Below are 26,277 nucleotides of genomic sequence, written 5' to 3' on the forward strand. Positions count from 1 at the left end.
GTTTTTGCTTTGTTTTGTTTTGCTGGTGCATCACACCATTGACTCATGTTAAGCTTCTGGTCCACTAAGACCCCTAGATCCTTTTCACTTGTACTACTTGCAAGCCATGTTATATTTATGCAGCTGGTTATTCCTGCCTAAGTGTAGAACCTTTGTTCCTGTTGAAATTCATTTTGTTAGTTTTGGCGCAGTTCTCCAATCCGCTAAGGCCATCCTGAATCCCGATTCTGTCTTCTGTGGCATTGGCTACCCCTTGCAGTTTGGTGTCATCTGAAAATTTGATGAGCATTCCCTCAATTCAGGGGCGTCTTACCCATAGAGGCTAGTGGCGTGGGGCACCAGGGCGCCAAGTTCTGGAGAGCGCCAGGGAGGAGGCAGAGGCTGGACGCGGTGCCTCCCCGCATCAGCTTGCCACCCTCGCCCGCCTCCGCCATGCAGCGCCACGCCTGGAGCCTCCGTCTGCCATGGCCACCATGGCACAAAGCGGCCAGCTGAGCCGGGAGGTGCCGCGTCCAGCCTCCACCTCTTCCCCACCAGAGGAGCTGCCCTCCAGCCGTTGCCCGCCTCCTCCAGCCCCGCCGGCATCCCTAAGAAACTCTGGGAAATAGGGGAAGGGGGGCACCGGAGAGAGCTTTGCACCACGGCACCGGATATGCTTAAGACGGCCCTGCCTCAATTCCTTCATCCAAGTTATTTATAAAAATATTGAGCAATGATGGGCCCAAGACAGAACCCCGTGGCACTCCACTCATCACCTAGGATGACAAGGAACCATTACTAACCACTCTTTGGGTTTGGGCAGTCAATTAACTACATATCCACCTAATAGTAACCTCATCCAGCCCACATTTTACCAGCTTCTCCACAAGAATATTATGGGGGACTCTGTCAAAATCAATGTACACTATGTCTATAGGTAAAAGGTAAAGGACCCCTGGACGGTTAAGTCCAGTCAAAGGCGACTATGGGGTTGTGGCGCTCATCTCGCTTTCAGGCCGAGGGAGCCGGCGTTTGTTCACAGACGGCTTTCTGGGTCATGTGGCCAGCATGACTAAAGCGCTACTGGCGCACGGAGGACCGTGAAGCATGGAAATGCTGTTTACCTTCCCGATGCAGTGGTACCTATTTATCTACTTGCACTGGCATGCTTTCGAACTGCTAGGTTGGCAGGAGCTGGGACAGAGCAACAGGAGCTCACCCTGTTGCGGGGATTCGAACCACCGTCCTTCCAATCAGCAAGCCCAAGAGGCTCGTCTATAGCATTCCCCTGATCCACCAAGCTTGTAACTCTGATAGAAAAAAGAAATGAGCTTCATCTGGCATGATTGTTTTTGAGAAACCCATGCTGGGTATTAGCAATCACAGGATCCTTTTCAGACCAACTTTAATGATCTGTTCTAGGACCAAAGGCAACATTTAATACAGAATCCCACTGAAATAAATGAGAAATCAGTGGGGTACACACCAGCGTAAACATGCATAAATTTATACGAAGGGCATACGATGGCACTCTTAAATGGTGGAAGGTTTCACGGCCTTTATTGTGCTTGCCCCATCACCACCATCCTAAGCGGCTAGGTCAACCACCGTTCTACAGATGGGGAATTTGATACCAAGAAATGGTTCAAACTGATGCAATGAGCTGATAGCATCAGGGGGATTTGAACTCAAGCCTCCCAGAATCAGCAGAAGCTGGGCTTTTAAACCCCTGTGAGACCTCTGCGAAAGTACCCATCGCTGTTCACCTCCGGGAGCGCTATCCAAATCTGCAGAGGAATTCTTATTCAAATATACTCTCTTTGCACGTACGGACAGTAAATCCTCCCTAAAGGCAGGCAGGCAGGCACGCTGTGCACACATGCCCACCCCCCGCAAGCACATATATTTCTAATAAACATTCATTCTTTCTCCAAGCACACCTCCCATTAACTTTTCAACACTCCCCCCCCCTTCCTCCTTGTAGTGGCCTGCTAGTCTCAACTCCCCAGGGAGAAACTGGGAGCCAGGCTCCATATCAAGTTGTCTTTGCTTAACCCAAGGTTTCGGCGGTTGTAATTTATACACCTGCTCTTTGGGCCAAGAAAAGCCGTTAACTCATCTTTATTGCTGAGGGGGAAAACCTAGGATGCAGCTTAAAGTATTTCATCCCTTGCGGGGTCAAGTTTCCTGGGATAATTGGTTTGCGATCAGGTGCAATGTGTGTGTGTGTGGTGTGTGTGTGTGTGTGTGTGTGTGTGTGTGTGTGTGTGTCTCAGAGCAAGGGGTGAGCATGGCAGGTGGTGACCCTGGTAGTGTGCTGTTGGCTGCTGTGCTCCTTCTGTGACATTGAGATGAGACAAATGACTCCCCCACAAGCGCTGTGTGGTTTAATCAGCATGCAGACCACCCCAATAGCCTCTCTCGGTGCTATTTTTATGGAAAAAGAGATGCCGGAACTCACCATGAATGGCTCCTTCTTTGTCTTAGAACGGCAATGGCACCCACCTCTGGGGGTGAAGACAAACTACTGCATTAGTAGCACTGAAGTGACCTCCCCGGGGCGCAAGCCTGTACAGTGTGTATGGAGATCCTGTGCTGCCCAGATGACAAGACTGCCCAGATGACTGATGTGGTCCAAGGGAGAGCAGAGCAATGGATTTGGCACTAACATGGCTGCAGGAGTTGCCCGAAGGAGGTGTACAAGCACCGCCCAATCGTCCTAGAGACTCCATTCCTGATTTGTGTAGGGTTTACTCCTTAGCCTTTTCTTCTCCCGAATATATCCTGCAAGGGTGCAGGCTCACATGCTGAATAAGTAAATAGGAAGTAAACAGGAGAGCTCATAAGAAGACCTCTGCTGGATCAAGCCAGTTGCCCATCTACTCCAGCATCCTGTTCTCCCAGTGTCCAACCAGATGCCTATGGGAAGCCCACAACCAGCATCTGAGAGCAATGGCCTTCTCCCTTCTTGTGGTTTCTGGCAACTGGTATTAAGAGGCATACTGCCTCTGACAACGCAGGCAGAACATAGCCATTGTGGCTAATAGCCACTGATGGCTTTATCCTCCATGCATTCCTCTAATCTTCTTTGAAAACCATCCATTTTAAAGAGAGGGAAGACGTTGAACTTGCTGGGTCAGTCTAGGGGGGGAAGACATGCTTTAAACACACATTATAATGCCCCTTTCACCGATGAGGCTAGGTGGGTGTATCTATTTTGTGCACCAAACGTGACATGAGAGTGAGGGTGTATCTATTTTGTGCACCAAACGTGACATGAGAGTGAGGGGAGCTCCCCTCTCTGCTTGCCTTACCTCATTGTACTATGCGCCTTGAAATACGTCTTTCAGGTGAGCTGTTTTGATGTTGTTTTTAAGTGCTGCATGTATGTTTGGCCACCCGTTTGTCACCTTTTTCACGTTTGAAAAAAGGAAACCAAAACCGCTCTGGAGATTGCAAGGAAATTTTCCTGCTGACCACCCAGGTGCTAGCCAATCATCGCTATGCTTCCAACCAGTTTCTGCATGAGACTTGCAGAACTGAATTGTTCTACCGCCACCACCACAACATGAACACTTGAGAAGAAACATACACTAGAGAAGAAACATCTTACTCCCACGAATCTATTCACCTTTTGTTCTTGTTGCCAGCTCCCTCTTTCCAGCATTTCTAGAAATGTCTCCCAATTAAACAACAACAACAACAACAACACATAACCAAACCAACCAACCACACAAAGGGAGGAGAAGAAAGCATTTTCCATCCAGCTTGAGTAGTCACACCACTGATGATGGATCGGCCCCAGCAACAAGTACTGTGCTAAGAACAAAATCATTTTTAATCATCTGGAAAAATCTCCCAGGCAAGCAGTCTGTCCACCTAAACAAGATAATGAGCACCCACCAGACCATTCAAATGAAACAGCCGCATTCCTGGAGACCATTAGAGAATGGTGATTTGTGTGCATGTGTGAGTTTTATGCCACACCAATAATATTTACGTGACTTAAAAAGAGAGAGCTGAAGACAAAAAGATGCTCTTAGTGTCACTTGTGAAACCACCCTTTCCCCGTGCTTTTTCTTTAGCTGACTGCCTACCTACCACTCCTAGTGCGCCCCCATATTTACCTATCCATCCATCCTCCCCCAGGCAGATTTTATCACCTGCCACAAACCTCTCACTCTGAGAGGCTTCATCATGTACCGATTAGAGGGCACAGTGTCCCTTCTTCTTGGATGATTACAGATTTTGCCCATGTCTGCTTCCCAGAGCAAAACTGAAGTGGAGCTGTGATTACAGGGAGGGAGGGGAGCGGAGCACCCAGCCACACAGAAATGCCCTCAGCGATCCATCTCGCCTCGTCGGCAGGGGAATGGCGTCTGATTGTTATGATGTGTTCAGCTCCCGGGGCCTGCTCTTCTTTGAGTTATGAGGATCATAGTAAAAATCAGTTTGAATTAGCCTCAGCTGATAAACAGCATCTCTTCTCTCAGAGGCAGAAAGACCTCGTTTGGAGAGGAGAATGGGGCTCAGTGGTTAGAGCTGCTGCCCCTTCTCAGAATTTACTTCTCCCCCTTATTCCTTCATATGACTTTGGGAGTCTGATTTTTAATTTACTCATTCCATTCAAGTAATGTTGGATAAATTAACTGCCGAGCTTAAAGAAAGGCAAGTTCCTTTGTTTAAGGCAGGGTTGGGGAATCTGTAGTTGGACTACAACTCCCATCTTCCCCAGCCAGCATGGCCAGTGGTCAGAGATGGTGGGAGTTTTAGTCCTACAAGATGTGGACGGCTGCAGCTTTAAGCTCAGAGGCCACATTTAGGTGCCCCTCTGTTGCCTAGACAGCATCTTAAAAAGCAGAGACATCACCTTGCCAACAAAGGTCCGTATAGTTAAAGCTATGGTTTTCCCAGTAGTGATGTATGGAAGTGAGAGCTGGACCATAAAGAAGGCTGATCGCCGAAGAATTGATGCTTTTGAATTCTGGTGCTGGGGGAGATTCTTGAGAGTCCCATGGACTGCAAGAAGATCAACCCTATCCATTCTGAAGGAAATCAGCCCTGAGTGCTCACTGGAAGGAGATTGTGAAGCTGAGGCTACAATACTTTGGCCATCTCATGAGAAGAGAAGACTCCCTGGAAAAGACCCTGATGTTGGGAAAGATGGAGGGCACAAGGAGAAGGGGACGACAGAGGATGAGATGGTTGGATAGTGTTCTCGAAGCTACCAGCATGAGTTTGACTAAACTGCGGGAGGCAGTGGAAGACAGAAGTGCCTGGCGTGCTCTGGTCCATGGGGTCACAAAGAGTCGGACACGACTAAACGACTAAACAACAACAACTGTTGCATAGGGAGGCAGGGGCTTGGACAAAGGGCTGTAGGAAGGGAAAGTGGAGAGCCAGTGATAAAGATGCTCTCTCTTTCTCTTTCCTACTCCTCATCCAAGCTGCGGCAGATAGGGTCAGCTGTGGGGTACCAGCCCACCTGCTGCTGGGATTGCATGGCGGTAGGACACAGATTTCAATCTGTCTGTGTGGCCAGCCCAAAGTGCACTGGGATGAAGGAGAGAGAGAGATGGAGGGAGGAAGCTGAAAGAGGAGAAGAGGGAACCATAGAAGATCAGGAGGAAGGGAGCAGCAAGGGAGCCTTCCCAGACATGAGCTACTTGATATTTGAAGGCAACCAAGATGATGAAGGGCCTGGAAACAAAGCCTTATGAGGAACAGCTGAGGGAGCTATGTTTAGCTTGGAAAAGAGGAGACTGAGAGAAGTTATGATAGCCATCTTCAAATATCTCAAGGGCTTTCACATGGAAGATGGAGCAAGCTTGTTTTCTCCTGGTCTGGAATGTAGGACTTGTGGGATGTGAAGCACAGGAGCAGTCAAGTACAACATTCCTAGAGTGAACACACATGGGGAGGAATGTTTGTCCAGCCAGCAGGTAAACTTCCTGTTTCCTTTTGGGCTGGGACGGACTTCCTCTGCATGTGACTAGAGGTGGGCGTGGCCTCAGCTGTGCAGGTAACGACAAAAGCACAGGGCAGGACAGCCATCTCTCTCTCTATGACTACTTTTGTCAAAGAAGCAACATCTGCTTAGCCAAAGATGCTCTCTTGGCCTCCCAAGAGAGGACAAAGGGACTGTCTCCTTATGAGATAGTTTCCAGGTGTATGTTACTTTTCTAAGATAAGCCTGCCTTCTGGGATCCGATTGTGAACAGAATGTGAGTGAGTAAACTCTTTTTATACTTTTATAGAAGACTGTATTGTGTCTTATCTTTTATGAGGGAATAAGGGGAAAATACCAGAACAGTTATTATAGAGGCTTTAGCGAGCGTGAGCAAACGCATCAGTTGTGAGTTTAAAAAGGGGAATGTTACTCTGATAAATTGTAAACTTGTTTACACAAGTTGGGAAAACTATAATAAAACAATATATCCTCTCCTGCATCCCTGAACATTCCCACAGGACTCAAATCAATGGATTCCAGTTACAAGGAAGGAGATTCCGACTATACATCAGGAAAAACTTTCTGACCATGGAACGGTCTCCCTCGGGAAGCTGTGGACTCTCCTTCCTTGGAAGCTTTTAAGCAGAGATCGGATGGCCACCTGCCATGGGTGCTTTAGCTGAGATTCCTGCATTGCAGGGGGTTGGACTAGATGATCCTCATGGTCCCTTTTACCTCTACAATTCTATGATTCTATTCTGTGACCCCAGATCCATCCATTAAAATGGGCAGGCACTTTGCTTTTAAACCGCACATCCTTCTTTTCCCAGTCTAGGTGTGTGTACATATTAAGGAATCGTGGTTATGCAGCTGTTTTGAGAACAAAGCTGAGTCTCAGGCCAGAGTGAATCAGATTACAGCTGCTAATGTTTGGTCCAGAGTTACTCCAGCCCCTACAGCAGGGATGGGGGAAGCTGTGGCCCTTCATATCTTGTTGGACTCCATTTCCCATCATCCCTGACCACTGGCCATGCTGACTACGGCTGATGGGACCTGGAGTCCAAAAACATCTGGCAGAGCTGCAGCTTCACCACCTCTGCCCTATGGCTTAAGGCCTAGCTACAAAGCACCCTTCTTCCTTTTTTATTTTTATTTTTTGCTACTTATATGCTGCTTTTCAACTGGGATGCCCCTCAAGCAGCTGACAATGGTTAAAGCAAAAGCAATCTTCAAGCACACTGCTTTGAAATCAGCAGCCATAAAAGCAACAGGCAAAAGACACACACACACACAAATGCAACAAACAGTAAAACAACAGGAGTTAAAACATAAAAACAGCAGCATTAAATTGAAAAGTCCCAGCGTAATAAAAATGGTCTCTGATGCTTTTCTAGAATGACTCATTCCACGAGCCTGGCAAGCTTCCTTTGGGAAAGAATTCTATCCAGAAGGTGCTATCCATGAAAAGGTGGCCTTTCTGAGCCAAGTCCTCCTCTACATCCAGTTCCATCCTCTGTTCTGATCTGGGATCTCTCATCGGGATGGGCGAATCTGACAATTTTGTTTTCTCTCAGTTTCTCATTTTCCTAGCCTTAACTTCAGTTCTCCACATTCCCACTTCACTTTGCTTTTTTTTTTTTTAAAGAAAGCACAACACAATGAAAATTCACCAACATTGTGGTGTTAATCTTTCCCAACAGGCACATATTTTTGTACGCCATTTTGCCATCTACACTTGCTTGCAAAGCAACATATATGCATATGCACATCTGCATTTTTTGTACAATGGTACCTACAGGGACGCGGGTGGCGCTGTGGGTAAAAGCCTCAGCGCCTAGGGCTTGCCGATTGAAAGGTCGGCGGTTCGAATCCCCGTGGCGGGGTGCGCTCCCATTGCTCGGTCCCAGTGCCTGCCAACCTAGCAGTTCGAAAGCACCCCTGGGTGCAAGTAGATAAATAGGGACCGCTTACCGGCGGGAAGGTAAACGGCATTTCCGTGTGCTGCGGCGGCTCGCCAGTTGCAGCTTTGTCACGCTGGCCACATGACCCGGAAGTGTCTCCGGACAGCGCTGGCCCCCGGCCTCTTAAGTGAGATGGGTGCACAACCCTAGAGTCTGTCAAGACTGGCCCGTACGGGCAGGGGTACCTTTACCTTTACCTTACCTTGTGTTAAGTACTTAATTTGTTCTGGAGGTCCATTCTTAACCTGAAACTGTTCTTAACCTGAAGCACCACTTTAGCTAATGGGGCCTCCTGCTGCTGCCGCACCGCCGGAGCACGATTTCTGTTCTCATCCTGAAGCAAAGTTCTTAACCCGAGGTACTATTTCTGGGTTAGTGGAGTCTGTAACCTGAAGCGTATATAACCTGAAGCGTATGTAACCTGAGGTACCACTGTACGTTACTTTAAGTATGTCAGCCTGGATAGCTCAGTTGGTTAGAGCACGGCGCTGATAACACCAAGGTTGCAGGTTCAGTCCTCAGACGGGACAGCATATTTCTGCATTGAAGGCGGTTGGGCTAGATGATCCTCAGGTTCCCTCCTGACTTTATGATTTCAATACATTTTACCCTAGCATATGCTTTTTTTATTACAATACTTGGCTGGAGAACAGCCTTACAAAAATATTAAGAACTGCAAATTTCATCTAACAAGATGAACTTTAACAAGGAGAAATGTAAAGTATTGCACTTGGGCAAAAAAAATGAGAGGCACAAATACAAGATGGGGGACACCTGGCTTGAGAGCAGTACATGTGAAAAGGATCTAGGAGTCTTGGTTGACCACAAACTTGACATGAGCCAACAGTGTGACGCGGCAGCTAAAAAAGCCAATGCAATTCTGGGCTGCATCAATAGGAGTATAGCATCTAGATCAAGGGAAGTAATAGTGCCACTGTATTCTGCTCTGGTCAGACCTCACCTGGAGTACTGTGTCCAGTTCTGGGCACCACAGTTCAAGAAGGACACTGACAAACTGGAACGTGTCCAGAAGAGGGCAACCAAAATGGTCAAAGGCCTGGAAACAATGCCTTATGAGGAACGGCTAAGGGAGCTGGGCATGTTTAGCCTGGAGAAGAGGAGGTTAAGGGGTGATATGATAGCCATGTTCAAATATATAAACGGATGTCATATAGAGGAGGGAGAAAGGTTGTTTTCTGCTGCTCCAGAGAAGCGGACACGGAGCAATGGATCCAAACTACAAGAAAGAAGATTCCACCTAAACATTAGGAAGAACTTCCTGACAGTAAGAGCTGTTCGACAGTGGAATTTGCTGCCAAGGAGTGTGGTGGAGTCTCCTTCTTTGGAGGTCTTTAAGCAGAGGCTTGACAACCATATGTCAGGAGTGCTCTGATGGTGTTTCCTGCTTGGCAGGGGGTTGGACTCGATGGCCCTTGTGGTCTCTTCCAACTCTATGATTCTATGATTCTGTGATTCAAAGGATGATCATGCTTCAGTTCCCATACCATTTCGGAAAGGGCATGTTTTCTAGATCCGTCTTCAAATGCAAACTGAATCATACTCCCGCATTCCTGCTCCCTCTTCCAGTCCATCCCAGAACTCTTACCACTCATGTTTCTGTCAGTATCCTTCGATTACAACAGGGCAGGTCTGGGGAACGTGTGGCCTTCCAGCTGTTGCTGAACTTCAGCAACTCACACCATTCCTTGACCACTGGTCATACTGGTTTAGGCTGATAGTAACTGGAGTTAAACATATATATAACTGGAGGTCCACAGGTCTGACAAAAGGATAAGGCGGTCTGACAAAAGATTAAAAAGGTAAAGGGACCCCTGACCATTAGGTCCAGTCGTGGCCGACTCTGGGGTTGCGGCGCTCATCTCACTTTATTGGCCGAGGGAGCCGGCGTACAGCTTCCGGGTCATGTGGCCAGCATGACTAAGCTGCTTCTGGTGAACCAGAGCAGCGCACGGAAATGCCGTTTAACTTCCCACCGGAGCAGTACCTATTTATCTACTTGCACTTGACGTGCTTTCAAACTGCTAGGTGGGCAGGAGCTGGGGCCAAACAACGGGATCTCACCCCGCCGCGGAGATTCGAACCGCCGACCTTCTGATCAGCAAGTCCTAGGTTCTGTGGTTTAACCTACAGCGCCACCCGCGTCCCTGACAAAAGATTAGGGTCCTGCAATTACAGAAGCAATCCCTGCTTCTGATTGGATCCTGGGATGTTCTGTTCTGGCTCCCACGAGAGCGCAGCCCTGAAAGACATGTGTCTCAACTGTCCTCTGTGGCATATTGGGGGGGCATGGCGGGGGGGGGCAGGGGAAATCTTGGGAAGCCCTGAAATTCCTGACTTAATAAATGGCAATGGGGTGGGGAATTGAGATACGGCGGCTCCATCTTTCGCCAGCTGTTCTGGCTGTCATTGCAGCTGTCGATTCCTTGTGGGGGGGGGGGAAACGCAGAAGAAACCTGGGGGGCTGGCCGGTGCTCTCAGGGGGTCCAGTGTCTCCCTGCTGCTTCCAGGTCTACACAGCCACCATCTGCCTTGAGAGAGCAGGGTGTGGGGAGGCAGCTGTAAATCCAGACAGCGCCTAATCGCTGTCATAAATAACCATCTGAAATAGCCATTAAGAGGGTCGGAGTTCAGGTTGGCATGACAACAGCCGGCTGGTGGTGAATCAGATGTTGCAGCAGCCAAGGGGGTGGGACAGGCAAAGATGGAGAAGGGGACAGTGTGGGCCAGGCAGGACTTGGGAGAGTCCTGGCACTGGGGTGTGTGTCAGCAGGCGGTCAACCACTCCCAGGCTGGCATCCCAGAAAGGAAGGCTTGAGTTCATGCTGGTGCTTCCTCTCCAACATCTAATGGAGGAAGAGAATTACTCGATTCTTATTCAAGCACAGAGAAGGTTCCAGTATGGTAGCAAACAAGTCTAATGAGCAAACCACTTCTACGAGGACAGCTAGCACCATCGGCCAAAGGATCTCAACAGGTCTCAACAGACATTTCCATGCAAGGCAGAATACAGATTTAAATAGATCGCTATTTAATTTTTATTTTGGTAGTGCCATCTCCTAACTATTAAATCATTCTCTGTGGGTGGAGATTGGAACTGAGTTCCGGCACCCCTCAGGTGTGCACAATTGCCATAATAATAGAACAGGGGAGGCATTCATTGTGAGTTCTGGCACCTATTTTTCTAGAAAAATACATATGCACACACACTCATGCATACATATTGTTCAGTTCACACATCACACTTACTACCTGTATATGGGACTGTTGTGCACAAGACTCGTGCCCTGCAGAGTACAGGAAATTGCTAGATCAGGCTGCAAGAAAACAAATTAAAAATTAACAACATAGGGTGCAGAGAGCCATGAATAAGTATAAAACAGGGGAGGGGGACTGACTTGAGGCTCTCTGGATGACATTGGACTTTAAATCCCAGCAGCCCCAGTCAGCATGGCCAATGATTAGGGATGGTGGGAGTCACAGGTTTCCTACCCCTGGTAGATTCAGCAGCCTGTGATTTGACCAAGATGCCCAGATCATGAAAAATAAGCATACAAACATGCCATTGTATGCGCACACACCTAGAATTGCATATTCCTTTTTTATGGGGAGATGGGTGGCAAAAGCAGCCCACTACCCCACCACTTGCATGGCATGTTATGCCTTCCATTTATGTCCCTCTCTTCTTCCAAGGAGTTCGGGGCAGCAACAAGGTTTCCCCCCTGATCCCATTTCCCCCCCTCGCAGTAACCCTATGAGGTAGGTGAGCAGTCCAAAGTCATTCTGCTTTGTGGCTGAGCGGGGATCTGAACCCACTCTAACAGCTGAATCCCATTGTGGCTACCTATTTAGGTGTATGAGGGACGCGGGTGGCGCTGTGGGTTAAACCACAGAACCTAGGACTTGCCGATCAGAAGGTTGGCGGTTTGAATCCCCGTGATGGGGTGAGCTCCCGTCGCTCGGTCCCTGCTTCTGCCAACCTAGCAGTTTGAAAGCACGTCAAAGTGCAAGTAGATAAATAGGTACCACTCTGGCGGGAAGGCAAACGGCGTTTCCGTGCACTGCTCTGGTTCGCCAGAAGCAGCTTAATAATGCTGCCCATATGACCCGGAAGCTGTACGCTGGCTCCCTTGGCCAATAAAGCGAGATGAGCGCCGCAACCCCAGAGTCAGTCATGACTGGACCTAATGATCAGGGGTCCCTTTACCTTTATTTAAGTGTATGGCTGTCCGTGTACCAAGGCTGAGACATGTATAAGCAGTACAAATGAAGGATTGTTCAGTGGGCAGAACCTTGCTCTTGGGTTCAAACGCCAGCTCAGCCACAGACTCCTTGAAGGCTTCGGAACCCAACCACTCCCAACCTTATCTGTAAAATTAGGAAAGCAGAAGTCTGTTTGACAGCAGTTACTGCAACAACGAGCCAGACAATGTAATGTTCTCGCTCCCCTCTAGCCTTAGGGATAAGGCTCAGAGAGGAGAGAGGGCAACTTCTCCTTTTAGATTTCATGACCAGCCTCTTGGGCACACTCAACCTGTTATGCTCTCGCTCCCCCTAGTGGGGGGCACCTGTTTGTATGCGTTGGTTGGCATTTGTGTTTCTTTCCAAAGGTCTCATATGCACACACCCCTGGGGGCCACTGACCTCCGACCGGGATCTATTTCTAAGCAACCAAGCTGAGCTGTCTCTTTTGGCTAGGAGACGCAATGGCTTCTCCTGCAGTTTTAATCGCAGCAGCCTGCGGTGCATTCTTCCTGCCTTCCGAGGCTCAGGGGGTTGCCTTTATGGTTCGGAACAAAGCATGTGTAAAGACTGTAATTGAATCAAAGATGGCAGGGGGCTCCGGCTAAGTTGCTGAAGAGGCAGCGGGAGCACTTGCTTCTGCCCGGTGAAGGGTGCCATCACATTTCGCCTCCCACCGAGCGTAAATACAGCAAGTCATTTAGCGTGAGACGCCAGCCTCATCAGCTTTGGGGCAAAAGGTACTGCAGTGGTAACTATCACACTTAAGGCGCTATGTCAGAAAAGGTTGCTATATTTCAAAAAGTAAAAACCAGGACGGCCTGAACACCTTTTTGGAAGACCCCAAAATTGTTGGGAATCCCCCCCGGACATCAATTCCGTCTTTGAAATCCGGACGTATGCCAGCCCTACTGTAATATCTTTCCCACCACCGTGCACTTTTCCCCATCCACGGCTGGGTGCCAGCGATACCCTGCCAGTGTTTCTCAAATTTGGGTTCCCCAGTTGTTGTTGGACTACAACTCCCACCATCCCTGACCGCTGGTCCTGCAAGCTAAGGATCATGGGAGTTGCAGTCCAACAACCCAAGTTTGAGAAACACTGCTAGTCACTACAAATGCCCATGGCAGACTCTCAGTTCTAGCTTAGAACTCTCAGTTCTACCCTTCTCCCATCCGATTCAGCATCACACCAAATAAAGTTGGGGAGATTATACATCACACCAAATTCATTGGGGAGATTATACAGTATGGGTGGGGAGCAAGTGTGCTGGCTTGCCCCTGCAGTTGAGGGGGCCAGCGCCATGCACCACGCCAACATCACTTGTGCATGCTGCTTGCCATGCTGATGTGTCATGCACACGCTGTGTGACTTCTGCAAGAGCATGACCACATCACACGGCGTGTGCACAGTCACTACAAAGTATTGAGGGGCCCCGGGCCCCTCCTTGATAATTTTGGGGGCCCTTGGTCCCCTGGCCCCACTAGATGGTGTACCTGATGAGGAGGCTATAGCCTCTAGATCAGGGGGCGGCAAGGTTTACCGGCCATGGGCCGGATCACTTCCACTGAGATTATCCGTGGGCCGGACTGGCGCAGTGCAATGGCGGAAATTGCATCTGTGCATGTCTGCGGCTCTGGAAATTGCTTCTGTGCATGCCCAGATGCCAAAAATCATGCCTCCGCAGAAGCGATTTTCAGTGTCTGGACATGTGCGGTATCTGCACGTGTGCAGACACGATTTCCGGTACCGCTCAGCAAGTCCCCGCACCGCGCTGTGCCGGTTTAGCGCAGTGCATGGGGGACTCACCAAGTGGGCGGCTTGGTTCAGGGGTGCCTCGTGGGCCAGTAAAACGGTCTTCGTGGGCCGCATCTGGCCCATGGGCCGCATGTTGCCGACCCCTGCTCTAGATGTTGTTGGACTCTAACGGGCATCAGCCTAGTCAGCATGGCCAAATGATCAAGGGATGATGGGAACTGTAGTCCATCAACATCCAGAGGGACACAGGTTAACACCTCTCTCTGGGACACAAGCCTGGGCAGTATGAATTGCTCACCCATGTCAACCTTTCCCAGAGTCTGTGGTATTTTGCAGTGAGGCCAAGCTGCCCAATGGTGGCAGCCATGGAGAGGAAAATCAGGACATTCCAGGATCAAATCAGAAGCTGGGATGGCTTCTGTAATTCTGGAACTGTTGCTGGAAAATCAGGACAGTTGGAGAGTATGAAGCAATCTGTTCTCCTTTGACCTGATCACCCTCCTTAGAAATATTTGAAAAAGCATGAATACATCTTCTTCAGTTCCCACAGGTGCTTGCTTCCAGGAAGTAAGTTGCATTGATTTTAATGGATCTTACTTCTGAAGTTGTTTGAATTTCACACGAGAACCCTTTAGGCGTTGCAGTTCCAAAGTCAGCTGGAAGCTGAATCATAGCTGTAGCTTCACACAACACAATATAAGTGCGCTCAGAATTACATCCTTAGTACACATTAAGCATTGCGTACAAGTAACAAAATGCTGCCTTTCTTTGCCCACAAGGAAGAACTTCTATAATTATTCCCACAGAGGTGTACATAGATGAAAATGTTACACTGGAGTTAGTCATTCATGTATGTCTTGTTTTTTCCAAGTCCTGTTTGTGATTTCCCCCTGAAATATCTGCCATGTCAGTCTGAGCTCTGTAGCACCTTGTATTCCATCAGATTTATTTTTCTTGAAATATACACACCAGTGGACAGTCCTGATGCAACGTTTTCCAAAAGCACTCCCATATGTCATGTGAGAAACAGATGTACTGCTGTTATAGCCAATTCTTCATCAAGGTGTTCTGTCTCTTAAAATAAAAAGTGGGTGTAGGTTCTTTAGGGTGACATGAGCTACCCCATCAAAGAGCTGGAAGGGACCTTGATCTAGTCCAGTTTACTGCAATGCAGTGCAGGAATATTCAGCTGTTCCATATGGGGATCGAACCTGCAACCTTGGTGTTAGCAGCACCATGCTCTAACCAACTGAGCTATCCATTTAAGCACACCCTTCCTTGAAGTATCAGGGATGCTGATTCCTGGAGTCATCTAGAGGAGGGATGGGGAACCTGGGGCCCTGTAGATGTGCTCCCATCATCCCTGACCACTGACCATGCTGGCTGGGGCTGATGGGAATTGGAGTCCCAACGACACGTGAAGGACCACAGGTCTCCTGCCCCCTGATCTAGGGGGCCACAGGTTTCCCTGGTGTATTTAACATCTAGGATGTGACTGCAAGAGCCTGGGAGGAACTCCTGCCTCCCACCCACCGGCTACCTCTTGCTATCTGTCTCCGATAATCACTTGATGTCCTTTCAAAACCAATTACTAGATTAATTGACTCAGGGAAAAGATGTGGCTGAGGGCTGGAGCTGCCCAGATTTATTTTCTAATAGGCCGCAGCGGACATGGCTCGTGCCAGGGGAGATTTACCATCCCCCTAATTCAGCGACAGTTCAAATCTTTGATTAATAAGGTTTTTCTACCAGGCTCATAATTTACCTCTACTATTTTTTTTTAATCAGCGGAACCAGCAACCGGCCCCTCATCATCCTCAATTACAAAAATATTAAAGCTGCAGGTGTGGTTGCGTGGTAGCTGCCCAGCTGGGGAGTGTTTCCTTTAAATCACAGCCAAATTACCATAACAATAAGTGGTATTTGCATCTGAAGGGCAGCAGCTGAGAGTTGTTTGGAGATTGTAATGCATCAAAGCCCTGGTTTGGGGCTTATTCCTACGGCTGCCTCCAGGGGCAGCAAGCCTCGACAGATGGATCTCTTCTGGAAGGTGCCTAAAGATCATCTTGCTTCTCTGAAGGAAGATCTGACCTTTACTCTCCTACACTGACCTACTATACTGACGGCGATGACCGTCCTCTTCAACCTGAGAACCTAGACTCTCTGCAATAACACTCACCAGCTGTGATATCACTGCAGCTTCTGAGCTGTGCATTAGGGAGCATTTGGCATCTCAACCTGAAAGGTAAGGCCCACTTTCCAGAATGAAATTAGAAGAAAACATAATCTCTGGGTCCTTTCCTTTTGCCTGCCAGATTGGAAGTGATGGGTAGGTCTGTCAGTACGCCTTTCAACTGATATGCAGCGACTGGGCTAAGCAACTGGAGCACTTTCAGAGATCTTCCAGTTCTGGATAGCAGGTCCCAGTGCACTGGACCCACAACTGTGCATTGTGAGCACCAGACTCAGCGGAGTATAAATAATGCGGGAGCTAGCATACCTTCTTTTATTTCTCATAGCTACTACAAACTAAAGAACTACTGGCTTGCATGAATGTTACAGCTCCCACTCAGCCATCTAGTCACTGCATAGATAAGACTCTCTCCACACACAGAGTCAGGCAGTCAGTCAGGAGCGAAGAGTAGAAGAGCAGTTTCTGCCCTCTCCTTTCTCAAAACATCAGATCAGGAGATTCTCGCAATGGGAGGGGGTGAAAATATCAACAAGGTCTTCCGTGGGCCACTTTTGTTCAGGTGAGTTCAGTCCTCAAGCAAAATTGCTCAGAGTTACAGCTCCCACCAACCTCAGCCAGCATGGTCAATGATAACGGACGATGGGAGTCAGGAGCCCAGGAACATCTGGAGGACATCAGTTTGGGGAAGACTGGTCTACAATGACTGGAAGCCCCTCTCCAGTCTTCCCCAACTTTGGAGACCCCAGGGATCAAAGCTGGGACTTTCTGCTTGCAGAGAAAATCCTCTACCACTGGCCTTTCCAGAGCAGCCCTGGCCATACCAAAAGCACTGTGGAGGAGACACATGCTTTGCTTCCAATCAGGAGCAAGTAGGGATAAAGGGCCAGAAATTTCAGGAGGACCTGATGTTGTGCCCCATACTTGGCAAGCTTTACAAACCGTTTTGCTAGAAAAACACATAAGCAGAAGTCAGGAGTATCTTGGTTGACATGGTATATAATTCTAGTGTATGGGGCTTCTTGATATCGCTAGACTACAACTCCCATCATCCCTCACAATTGGATTATGCTGGCTGGGTCTGATGATACAGCATCTGGAAGTCCACAGATTGACCACTGTTCTACTGACTGGTCTACTCTGGTTAAGAACTGGGATGGTTGGACCTCATTGGGACTGGCAGAGGCAGTCTTTGCAAACACAACAGTACTTTATTGCTTCATCACACATTTGGAATGAAGTCCACCTACAAGCCCCTGGTACAAGAGGAACTAGAGGAGTTCGAGAGAGCCCCAAGGCACTAATATGAACTACAGCACTTCCTGCTGACGTACGAAATTAACAACCACGAAAATGTCATTTGAAAGACCCATGGTTAATTTAAGAACCATTGCCCATGGAGCTTAGAACTAAACTTGATAATTGATAATTTGATAATTTGATAATTTGATAATTTTGGGGGCCCTTGGTCCCCTGGCCCCACTAGATGGTGTACCTGATGAGGAGGCTATAGCCTCTAGATCAGGGGGCGGCAAGGTTTACCGGCCATGGGCCGGATCACTTCCACTGAGATTATCCGTGGGCCGGACTGGCGCAGTGCAATGGCGGAAATTGCATCTGTGCATGTCTGCGGCTCTGGAAATTGCTTCTGTGCATGCCCAGATGCCAAAAATCATGCCTCCGCAGAAGCGATTTTCAGTGTCTGGACATGTGCGGTATCTGCACGTGTGCAGACACGATTTCCGGTACCGCTCAGCAAGTCCCCGCACCGCGCTGTGCCGGTTTAGCGCAGTGCATGGGGGACTCACCAAGTGGGCGGCTTGGTTCAGGGGTGCCTCGTGGGCCAGTAAAACGGTCTTCGTGGGCCGCATCTGGCCCATGGGCCGCATGTTGCCGACCCCTGCTCTAGATGTTGTTGGACTCTAACGGGCATCAGCCTAGTCAGCATGGCCAAATGATCAAGGGATGATGGGAACTGTAGTCCATCAACATCCAGAGGGACACAGGTTAACACCTCTCTCTGGGACACAAGCCTGGGCAGTATGAATTGCTCACCCATGTCAACCTTTCCCAGAGTCTGTGGTATTTTGCAGTGAGGCCAAGCTGCCCAATGGTGGCAGCCATGGAGAGGAAAATCAGGACATTCCAGGATCAAATCAGAAGCTGGGATGGCTTCTGTAATTCTGGAACTGTTGCTGGAAAATCAGGACAGTTGGAGAGTATGAAGCAATCTGTTCTCCTTTGACCTGATCACCCTCCTTAGAAATATTTGAAAAAGCATGAATACATCTTCTTCAGTTCCCACAGGTGCTTGCTTCCAGGAAGTAAGTTGCATTGATTTTAATGGATCTTACTTCTGAAGTTGTTTGAATTTCACACGAGAACCCTTTAGGCGTTGCAGTTCCAAAGTCAGCTGGAAGCTGAATCATAGCTGTAGCTTCACACAACACAATATAAGTGCGCTCAGAATTACATCCTTAGTACACATTAAGCATTGCGTACAAGTAACAAAATGCTGCCTTTCTTTGCCCACAAGGAAGAACTTCTATAATTATTCCCACAGAGGTGTACATAGATGAAAATGTTACACTGGAGTTAGTCATTCATGTATGTCTTGTTTTTTCCAAGTCCTGTTTGTGATTTCCCCCTGAAATATCTGCCATGTCAGTCTGAGCTCTGTAGCACCTTGTATTCCATCAGATTTATTTTTCTTGAAATATACACACCAGTGGACAGTCCTGATGCAACGTTTTCCAAAAGCACTCCCATATGTCATGTGAGAAACAGATGTACTGCTGTTATAGCCAATTCTTCATCAAGGTGTTCTGTCTCTTAAAATAAAAAGTGGGTGTAGGTTCTTTAGGGTGACATGAGCTACCCCATCAAAGAGCTGGAAGGGACCTTGATCTAGTCCAGTTTACTGCAATGCAGTGCAGGAATATTCAGCTGTTCCATATGGGGATCGAACCTGCAACCTTGGTGTTAGCAGCACCATGCTCTAACCAACTGAGCTATCCATTTAAGCACACCCTTCCTTGAAGTATCAGGGATGCTGATTCCTGGAGTCATCTAGAGGAGGGATGGGGAACCTGGGGCCCTGTAGATGTGCTCCCATCATCCCTGACCACTGACCATGCTGGCTGGGGCTGATGGGAATTGGAGTCCCAATGACACGTGAAGGACCACAGGTCTCCTGCCCCCTGATCTAGGGGGCCACAGGTTTCCCTGGTGTATTTAACATCTAGGATGTGACTGCAAGAGCCTGGGAGGAACTCCTGCCTCCCACCCACCGGCTACCTCTTGCTATCTGTCTCCGATAATCACTTGATGTCCTTTCAAAACCAATTACTAGATTAATTGACTCAGGGAAAAGATGTGGCTGAGGGCTGGAGCTGCCCAGATTTATTTTCTAATAGGCCGCAGCGGACATGGCTCGTGCCAGGGGAGATTTACCATCCCCCTAATTCAGCGACAGTTCAAATCTTTGATTAATAAGGTTTTTCTACCAGGCTCATAATTTACCTCTACTATTTTTTTTTAATCAGCGGAACCAGCAACCGGCCCCTCATCATCCTCAATTACAAAAATATTAAAGCTGCAGGTGTGGTTGCGTGGTAGCTGCCCAGCTGGGGAGTGTTTCCTTTAAATCACAGCCAAATTACCATAACAATAAGTGGTATTTGCATCTGAAGGGCAGCAGCTGAGAGTTGTTTGGAGATTGTAATGCATCAAAGCCCTGGTTTGGGGCTTATTCCTACGGCTGCCTCCAGGGGCAGCAAGCCTCGACAGATGGATCTCTTCTGGAAGGTGCCTAAAGATCATCTTGCTTCTCTGAAGGAAGATCTGACCTTTACTCTCCTACACTGACCTACTATACTGACGGCGATGACCGTCCTCTTCAACCTGAGAACCTAGACTCTCTGCAATAACACTCACCAGCTGTGATATCACTGCAGCTTCTGAGCTGTGCATTAGGGAGCATTTGGCATCTCAACCTGAAAGGTAAGGCCCACTTTCCAGAATGAAATTAGAAGAAAACATAATCTCTGGGTCCTTTCCTTTTGCCTGCCAGATTGGAAGTGATGGGTAGGTCTGTCAGTACGCCTTTCAACTGATATGCAGCGACTGGGCTAAGCAACTGGAGCACTTTCAGAGATCTTCCAGTTCTGGATAGCAGGTCCCAGTGCACTGGACCCACAACTGTGCATTGTGAGCACCAGACTCAGCGGAGTATAAATAATGCGGGAGCTAGCATACCTTCTTTTATTTCTCATAGCTACTACAAACTAAAGAACTACTGGCTTGCATGAATGTTACAGCTCCCACTCAGCCATCTAGTCACTGCATAGATAAGACTCTCTCCACACACAGAGTCAGGCAGTCAGTCAGGAGCGAAGAGTAGAAGAGCAGTTTCTGCCCTCTCCTTTCTCAAAACATCAGATCAGGAGATTCTCGCAATGGGAGGGGGTGAAAATATCAACAAGGTCTTCCGTGGGCCACTTTTGTTCAGGTGAGTTCAGTCCTCAAGCAAAATTGCTCAGAGTTACAGCTCCCACCAACCTCAGCCAGCATGGTCAATGATAACGGACGATGGGAGTCAGGAGCCCAGGAACATCTGGAGGACATCAGTTTGGGGAAGACTGGTCTACAATGACTGGAAGCCCCTCTCCAGTCTTCCCCAACTTTGGAGACCCCAGGGATCAAAGCTGGGACTTTCTGCTTGCAGAGAAAATCCTCTACCACTGGCCTTTCCAGAGCAGCCCTGGCCATACCAAAAGCACTGTGGAGGAGACACATGCTTTGCTTCCAATCAGGAGCAAGTAGGGATAAAGGGCCAGAAATTTCAGGAGGACCTGATGTTGTGCCCCATACTTGGCAAGCTTTACAAACCGTTTTGCTAGAAAAACACATAAGCAGAAGTCAGGAGTATCTTGGTTGACATGGTATATAATTCTAGTGTATGGGGCTTCTTGATATCGCTAGACTACAACTCCCATCATCCCTCACAATTGGATTATGCTGGCTGGGTCTGATGATACAGCATCTGGAAGTCCACAGATTGACCACTGTTCTACTGACTGGTCTACTCTGGTTAAGAACTGGGATGGTTGGACCTCATTGGGACTGGCAGAGGCAGTCTTTGCAAACACAACAGTACTTTATTGCTTCATCACACATTTGGAATGAAGTCCACCTACAAGCCCCTGGTACAAGAGGAACTAGAGGAGTTCGAGAGAGCCCCAAGGCACTAATATGAACTACAGCACTTCCTGCTGACGTACGAAATTAACAACCACGAAAATGTCATTTGAAAGACCCATGGTTAATTTAAGAACCATTGCCCATGGAGCTTAGAACTAAACTTCTCTTACTTAGGGCTGATTTATAAGTTTAGCAAGGCACATGGCAACACATACACAGAAAGCCCTCCTGGATGTAATCCAACAGAGTCGTTGTTTTGCTAGCCTGCTAATTTTCTACATGCTGGCTCACCTTTTGGTGACATGCCATTAACGTGACCCTTCCCTAACTGCTTGAAGTGTGAAGATTCAGAAGATTCTAACCCTGGGAGTCTGCTGAAAGTGTATTTATTCATTTACTGAGAGATTTCTATTCTGCCTTGCACAGATTACAAAAAGAGGCTAATATAGAGCATAATAAGCAAGAACATTAAATATTCTCATAAATTAAGTAATTAATAGCATCATAAAAATGACTCAAAGCATCAGCCTCTAAAAGCCTAAAGAAGAAGACATGACTTTATATTCACAAGAATATAAAGCTGGGGAGAGAAACACTTTTGTGTATCAGCTCCACAGATGTGGTGCCACCACACAAAAGGCCCTTCCTCAGACCTCTACTGTATGCACCTCATTTAATTCAGGACCCACTAGGAGACCCTATTCTGCAAATATTTCTGTATGTTATTTTGGGCCCAGATTTCATTCCTGGGTTTCAAGCCCACATGGAATTCAGTGGGAATTACTTCTGAGTAGGCATGTATAGACATGCACTGTCAATCTCCCTTAGCATATAACTGCTTTGCTCTCGACTGTCCAGGTTGCAATATGACACCAGAGCAGAAAAGCCTGCTTCTTGGCCCTTCTGATTATTTGGTGAGGGCCTGCATTTGGGGAGTTGGTAGTACATAAGGCAGAACCTTTTTCAGACCCCCTTGGATGAAACCCTGCCAGATTTATGACACCATTTGTCTTCTGGTGACTAGTGAAAACATTTCTGTTTATCAAAACCTTGGGGGTGGGTGGGGGGGAAACACCCAGCCCCAAAATTCATTCTGCCTGCTGCTGCTTTCTCAGTACATTTTATTCCTTTGTCTTTTGTGGGTTTAATGGTTTTATGCTTTTTATGGTTATTTTACCTCCTTTGTATGAGGCCTTGAGCAATTTCAGTGGGAAAGGCAGGAGATAAATGCTGTAAATAAATAGATGTACAATAAAATAAGGAAATGAATAAATAGACATGAGTTTCTCGCTGACTCTGGTGTATGGGCTGGTGTATTTGTCTGCTGCTCCTTACTTCTATTCCACACACCCATGCACAACCAAAGCCTTTTTATTCTCTGCCTTTTGCATAGAATAGATCAAGTGTAGGGCAACTGGTGACAGCAGTCACGAAATTAAAAGACGCCTGCTCCTTGGGAGAACGGCGATGACAAACCTAGACAGCATCTTAAAAAGCAGAGACATCACCTTACCAACAAAGGTCCGTATACTTAAAGCTGTGGTTTTCCCAGTAGTGATGTATGGAAGTGAGAGCTGGACCATAAAGAAGGCTGGTCGCCGAAGAATGGATGCTTTTGAATTATGGTGCTGGAGGAGACTCTTGAGAGTCCCATGGACTGCAAGAAGATCAAACCCCTCCATTCTCAAGGAAATCAGCCCTGAGTGCTCACTGGAAGGACAGATCCTGAAGCTGAGGCTCCAATACTTTGGCCACCTCATGAGAAGAGAAGACTCCCTGGAAAAGACCCTGATGTTGGGAAAGATGGAGGGCACAAGGAGAAGGGGATGACAGAGGACGAGATGGTTGGACAGTGTTCTCGAAGCTACCAGCATGAGTTTGACCAAACTGCGGGAGGCAGTGGAAGACAGGAGTGCCTGGCGTGCTCTGGTCCATGGGGTCACGAAGAGTCGGACACGACTAAACGACTAAACAACAAATGGCAACTCAGGCCTGGGGGCCTAGTCTGACTTTCTAGGCTTTTCATAGAATTGCAGAGTTGGAAGGGGCCACAAGGGCCATCTAGTCCACCCCCTGCAATGCCGAAATCCACATTTTGCCCAGTGTGGGGTTTGAACCCACAACCCTGAGATTAAGCCTCATGCTCTACAGACTGAGCTATCCCAGCTGATGAGTCCCCTTCACTGGTCCCATTTGGTGCCTTCTTGTTGCCTGGCTCCAAGCAGGGATGGAGGAAGGGGGGGGGGTGAGGCGGTCCGCCCTGGGTGTCACCACTGGGGGGGGGGGTGACAAAATGCCGGGCGGCACTCACCACGGGGCCTGCAGCGCGCCCGAGCCACACATCTCTCCTGGGAGTGACGCAGTGGCTTGGACGCCCACAGGCTCCTCGCTGCCCCAAATGGTCCGCCCACCGCCTCCCCCTCAGATGTAGGGCAGTTGAGTGGGAGGAGGCAGGCAGACTCCTTGGAGGCCCTGCAGAGCGTCCCGCCCCGGCTCATTCTGCTCCCACGGGCAGCTGGCCCCGCCCCTGGGCACAGGGCACGCGCGCCAACCGAGGCACCCGATCGGCTTGCTCCGACGCTGGCTTCAAGGTGTCCTAGAACTGGGATCATGCCTCTTCCTTGCCTGGATGAAGGATGTGCATAGAAACCTCTGGCTATCGCATGGCTGGAATGTAGCCTACTGTGCAAAGGTCAAAGCCACATTTTATTGCTCCACCTACTTCTCACCTCTGGCCCCACCCACCACTGACACGAGTCTCCCATCCCCTGCCCACCGCTAGAAGGTTACCATGCAGCCATTGGGCTGTAAAAAGTTTCCCACTCCCGGAACAGATCATTCGGCAGTTCCTATTGCTTGGGGGCATCCTTTCCCAAACTGGTGTCCTCAAGTTGCTTTGAATCACAGCTCCCAAACGCCCCTGCTCTGGTGAGATGTGTGGTATTTCTCTTTACATTTATGTCTAAATTTGCACCCATGCATATGCAAATGTGTCCTATTAGTGGGAGGGTGCATTTCCTTTTTCTTGGCAACATGTTAAGCGGCCACCCTAGGGACTCTGCAGTAGGGATGGATGGATCTGTCCATTTCAGTTCTCTCAGTTTCTTCTTTTATCCAATCTTACTTTCAATTCACTGCATTTCTGCAGCAACTTGCAATTTACTTATTTGCTTTTAAAATCCTCATGAAACTCCATCAGCATTTTAGCGCAAATTTCTCAACATAAACACATTTTTGCAAGCAATTCCCCCCAATATTATGCTCCGGTGCTTCCCCTTGCTCATAACAATATATACAACATATCCATCCCAGATGGCTGTAAACGTCTTATGTTCCTTTAGAGCACCACCATTGCCATCTTCAGGCCTGTTCCCCTGGCTTGCCAACCAGGGCAGCTGCAGCTCCCGCTCCCATCAGCGTAAAAATTGGAGAAACTCCTACCGCTTCCTACGACACAGCTCTTTCCAGGTTGGGAAAGGTGGTGCTGTCAGAACAACCCACCATGTTCTGCAGAAGTGGAAGAAATTATAAAAAGCTATGTAAACTACATTAATTTGTGTACTATATAAAGGTCATTTGGCCACCTTGGCACATAACTGTGTAAGTTTGTTAAATAATTGAAAGCGCAGAGTGTGCCCAGTCCTCATCGTTAAGTCTGATGCGCTCCTTCTTCCCATGAAAACTAATCCTGAAATGCTCCTTCCCACGTTTTATTATTTTGGGGAGGAAGGGAAGAAGGGACCCATCAGCAGGAGGGGCTCAAGCTAGGAAGAGCAAAGCCCTGCCGTTCTACTCGTGGGGAAACGGGATGCGAGAGTTCAGCAAGGCTCCCACACAGCTGGCGGATTAGAGTGTCCGTTGAGGGAGAGCGGCTCAGTACGGCACAGTTCACTGCCTCCCCATTCAGCCCTTCATCGAAGAGCAGAGTTGGCATTTATAGACCAATAAAAATCCACTGGAATCTGGCCAGCTCCACTCACCCAGAAACATCGTCAGGAGAAATGGCTGGGAGCCAAACCCTGGACTGCCAGAGTCCTTCCCTACTGAAGCTGAGATGGACAACAGTCCTTAGCCACTCTACTGCCTTCTTGCACATCAAAAACAAACACACACAAACAACAAATACCGTATTTTTCGCTCTATAACACGCACCCGACCACAACATGCACATAGTTTTTAGAGGAGGAAAACAAGAAAAAAAATATTCTAAACGAAACAGTGGATGTATGATTTTTGTGGTTCATGCTGTGGCCACAGACATGTGATCTGACGGTGAGTTTGAGGTAGCCCAATGCAAAAATCCTGAGGATCCATGTGGATCCATGCTTTGTAACCACGTTTTAAGTGGGGAGGGAAGGAAAAGCACTCAAGGGCCAAGGAACACGCGTGGGGTGGGTGGAGAAGGATGCTGTTAATAATGCAGAAGAGGGGTATAAGAGGAGAAGCAAGCAGGCTCTTCTTCTCTCCCTCCTCCCCGGCTTGCTGAAAAACTTTGCTGCTATTTAGCCAGCTGAGTGGGGAGGAGAGAGGGACAGAGAGCCTGCTTGCTTTAAAGGAGCCAACCGGACAGGAGCCGCTTACACTCGTGTAAGCGGCTCCTCTCCTCTCCCGCTTTGCTCCTTTAAAGCAAGCAGGCTCTCTGTCCCTCTCTCCTCCCCACTCAGCGGCTCTTCTCCCGCTTTGCTGTTTCAAAGCGAGCCACGGAGGAGGGAAGGAAGGGGAACCATGGACCCTCTGCTTACGACTGCAGCAGATCCCCCCACCATCCGTAGGCATTCGCTCCATAACACGCACAGACATTTCCCCTTACTTTCTAGGAGGAAAAAAGTGAGTGTTATGGTGCAAAAAATACGGTACTTATTATTTGTAAAGCTGCCTTTATGCCATCAGCATGTGGGTGTGGCCATACTGCCTCAGCTGCCTTTATGACATCAGCATTTGAAGGGGGTGATACCTCCCCAACTGCATTTATGACA

At 48.4% G+C, this 26,277-nt stretch overlaps 1 long non-coding RNA gene across 3 annotated transcripts in view; it reads right to left on the reverse strand.

Moving 5' to 3' along the window:
• Window positions 1-26,277, reverse strand: part of LOC114593058 (uncharacterized) — a 39,593-nt gene that overhangs the window by 2,740 nt on the left and 10,576 nt on the right. For all 3 annotated transcript variants that reach the window (XR_013391750.1, XR_013391748.1, XR_013391749.1), the window contains exons 3-4: window positions 12,116-12,276; window positions 11,161-11,225 (exon numbers count right to left, since the gene is read on the reverse strand). This is a non-coding gene — a long non-coding RNA (uncharacterized LOC114593058). The remainder of the gene's footprint in view (window positions 1-11,160; window positions 11,226-12,115; window positions 12,277-26,277) is intronic.

Source organism: Podarcis muralis, chromosome 2 (assembly GCF_964188315.1).
Source record: "Podarcis muralis chromosome 2, rPodMur119.hap1.1, whole genome shotgun sequence".
Classification (NCBI taxonomy): Eukaryota; Metazoa; Chordata; class Lepidosauria; order Squamata; family Lacertidae; genus Podarcis; species Podarcis muralis.